Below are 3,630 nucleotides of genomic sequence, written 5' to 3'. Positions count from 1 at the left end.
TCCTATGAAAGTTTCAAGGATACCATGCTCTACGGCAGGGAAAACCCTGTTACCTTGGAGGAAGTTCAATCGGCCTTGAGGTCGAAAGAGCTAACTAAGTCAAACAACTTGAAGGTGGAGAGCGGTGTGGATGCCTTAAACGTTTCAAGTGGGAGATGTGGAGGTAGAGGTAGGAAGGCTAAGGGAAAGGGCGGTGACAAGTGGAATTGTTTCCATTGTCAGAAGAAAGGTCACTTCAAAAGGGATTGTCCGGAGTTGAAGGACAATAATTCTGCTCATGTTGTTGAAGGCTCATCGGAGTATGAGGGTTATGAGTATGGAGAGGCACTAGTGGTGCCTGGTGATGATGCTCGTGATGGTGGAGAGTTAGGAGATTTCGGGGTGGCTGTTTCAGAGGAGTTGGAGAGGTCTTGCTTGTTACAAGGTGGAGATCATGGTGGGTATACTTTGGTGGAAACTCAGTTTGAGGTGGAGTCTTCCAATAGTGGTAGACAATCAACATTAACCCTTGGCTATCTAATCGGAGATAGGGAGGAGGGTGGTAGTGTTGAACCAAAGGGGGATGACCATGGAGACCTTGTGGGTTATGTTTCAATTGTATCTGAAGAAGTGCAAGACCTTGAGAGAACCTTCAGGGAGGCAATTGAAAGCAACGATGATCAAACTAGGGAACTTGTAGGACTGCTGGAGGTAGTTGGATGCAAGGGGAGTTTGATGTTGCAGCTTGTGGAACCGCCTAAAATTCCAGGGTGGGTTCGGAACCAAGCAATACTTCGAGAGGACGGAAGGTGTAACGCCCGTTTATTTTATTTTTGGTAGAGTTTAGAGTCCTATTTAATTGATTTATGTGATTATGTGATTTGTTTATTTAATTAAATGGTTTTATTAATAGTTAGTAAGAATAAGATAGGAATTAGAATATTTTAGAATTAAGGGGGCAGATGTGTAATTAAGAGGAAACAAAAGAAATTAGTGGGAATTAATCAAAATTAATTAGAATGAAGGAGGTTAAGAAAAGGATAGTCAGTGAAAAGAAAAATCATTTTCACGTGAAAACAAATAAGTTTGAGAAAAAAAAAGGGAAAAACCAAGAGCAAGAGAGAAGGGGCAAGAGAAGCTAGGACCTTTGTAATTCAATCAAACCAGGTAAGGGTGGGGTTTCACTTCTCTAATTAAGGGCTTAATTCTTCATGTTTGATTAGTGGTTCATGAGAAAATGGGTAGAAATGAGTTTAGGGTTTAATTTGTGAATTACCATGAAAATTGATGAATTGTGTGTTGTTACTGTTAATTTTAATGTATGAAATGCTGCTTGATTATTCTATAATGATTGGTGTCAGAATTGTTGAGAATGATAGAGTTTAGAAAGGATAGGGTTGTTGGTAAAAAGAATAATTGATGATGAATAGAACTAATGAATTGTGCATGAATTGGAGTTGGATTGTTGTGTTTTGTGTTGTATTAAGTTAGGTTATGTAAGAGTGAACTATAGGGTCAAGTTTGGTGAAAATCGGAGTTAAAACGAAGTTTTTGGGTGGAGAATGTCATTTTGCCGAGGGCTGCACAGTGACAGCATCCCCTGTTTCATGTTCTTGCGCTTTTTCAGACGTTTTCTGTTTTGAACTGGGTTTTGGTGTAAACATGAAAGTTGTAGATAATTGTGTTAGCTTTTTAATGGCTTTGGTTTGACTTCAAAATCATTCTTAGAACTTGAGTTATGGTCAGATTACTACACGTAGGTCACAGTGAAATTTCAGTTTATGTACCCGAATTTGAAATAAAAACTGGTATTGATCGGTACAGAATTAGCCTTAGTTGAAAACACGAAAGTTGTAGATAGTTGAATTGTCTTTCCAATGGCGTTGGTTTGACACAAAAATACATTGCGAGTAATTTTATATGAATTTATGAAGTTATGTGACGAATTGAGAATATTGTAGAGAGAAGTCCTTGTCAACGTAAAGGTCATCGAGTCGTAAGACATTGTTGTCTATGTTGTAAACCATGTTGGCCTAGTTTTGGGCATTGAGTTGTTGTTGTAAAGTTGTTGTTAGTCGTCGTGTCGCATATTGGACGTTGGGGGCTTGATGCTCCGTATTCTAAGATGGGGGCTTGATGCTCCGTTTTTAAGATGGGGGCTTGATGCCCTGTAGCCGAATTAAGGCATTGGAAGTTGGGGGCTTGATGCTCCGTTTGGTACCACATGCGTAAGAGTCTTGTATAGTCGAGTCGAGTCGTGTTGTTGCATTTGTTGAGTCAAGTCGAGTCGTGTCATGAGATGAGAAGATGGATTTAATGAAGGATAATATGATGAAGCTTAAAGCTAATTTTTATGATTTTGTTGAATACTGAATTATGAACTATTGATGAGATGATGATTATGTTGTTAAGTTGATTTATATGTTGCATGATTTATTATGCTTTTAATTATTGAATTGTGATCTCACCCTTCTGTTGGAATTGCCGCCTTGTGGGCAAGTGCAGATTTCCAGGACTAGCTGTTGATGTGAGTGGACTCCTCACGTGTCTAGGTGCTCTGATACGTAACGGGGCGGGCTTTGATTATTGGATTTTCCTTGTTACGTATTAGTTTTATGATTTTATGTTGAAAAACAATTATGTTGATTTTACTTACTACTATGAATCAAGTTGAGACCTTAGTGCAAAACTTTGATGGAACAATTGTTGAATAAATATTGTTATATTTCCGCCGCGATTTCAGTGAATATCGTTGACAGGATTGTTTTAAATAAATAAAAATTTTCCTATTTATTACTTGAATAAAATAGTAGCGTAATACTCCATTTTTTTTTAAGTTACTCTGATTTATCTTTCCGTTGCGATTTTTGGGAAACGGGGTGTTACAATTGGTATCAGAGCAGGTCGGTCTGTCCGGCCAATTAGAAGAGTCTGCCGTGTCGCGTGACGACTAATTTGTGTCATTTTTGTTGCTTATCTGTTGGTTCTTGTTGTAGAACTTTGCTAAGATGGCTGGTAGGGGTGGACGTAACGATGCTGCGATTGCTGCTGCACTTCATGCTGTTGCCCAAGCTGTGGGTCAACCTCAAGTTGTTGGTGCGGGTGTGAATGACGGTGTGAGGATGCTGGAAACGTTCCTGAGGAATCATCCGCCTACTTTCAAGGGCAGGTATGATCCCGATGGGGCTCAGAGTTGGTTGAAGGAAATCGAGAGGATCTTCCGGGTGATGGACTGTAGTGAAGCGCAGATGGTGCGTTTTGGTACGCACATGCTTGCTGATGAGGCCGACGACTGGTGGGTGGGTATTCGCCCAATTCTGGAGGTTGGCGAGGAGGTTATTACATGGGCTGTATTCAAGAGGGAGTTCTTGAACAAGTATTTTCCGGAGGATGTTCGAGGGAAGAAGGAGATAGAGTTCCTGGAGCTGAAACAGGGAGACATGTCGGTGACTGAGTATGCTGCGAAGTTCGTGGAACTTGCCAAGTTTTATCCTCACTATTCAGCTGACACCGCAGAGTTTTCAAAGTGTATCAAGTTCGAGAATGGTCTGCGTCCTGAGATTAAGCGGGCCATTGGGTACCAGAAGATACGCGAGTTTTCTGATTTGGTGAGTAGCTGTAGAATTTATGAGGCTGATACTAAGGCTCATT

General features: G+C 40.5%; 1 long non-coding RNA gene across 1 annotated transcript; it reads left to right on the top strand.

Moving 5' to 3' along the window:
- The first annotated feature begins 800 nt into the window (after window positions 1-800).
- On the top strand, window positions 801-2,786 carry LOC123882889. The gene is made up of 2 exons (XR_006800021.1): window positions 801-1,146; window positions 2,485-2,786. It is a non-coding gene; the product is annotated as an uncharacterized LOC123882889 (long non-coding RNA).
- The last annotated feature ends 844 nt before the right edge of the window (window positions 2,787-3,630 follow it).

The sequence above is a fragment of the Trifolium pratense genome, linkage group LG5 (assembly GCF_020283565.1).
Source record: "Trifolium pratense cultivar HEN17-A07 linkage group LG5, ARS_RC_1.1, whole genome shotgun sequence".
Taxonomy (NCBI): domain Eukaryota; kingdom Viridiplantae; phylum Streptophyta; class Magnoliopsida; order Fabales; family Fabaceae; genus Trifolium; species Trifolium pratense.
The sequence above is the reverse complement of the archived record's forward strand: the minus strand, read 5'-3'. Positions and strand labels throughout refer to the sequence as shown.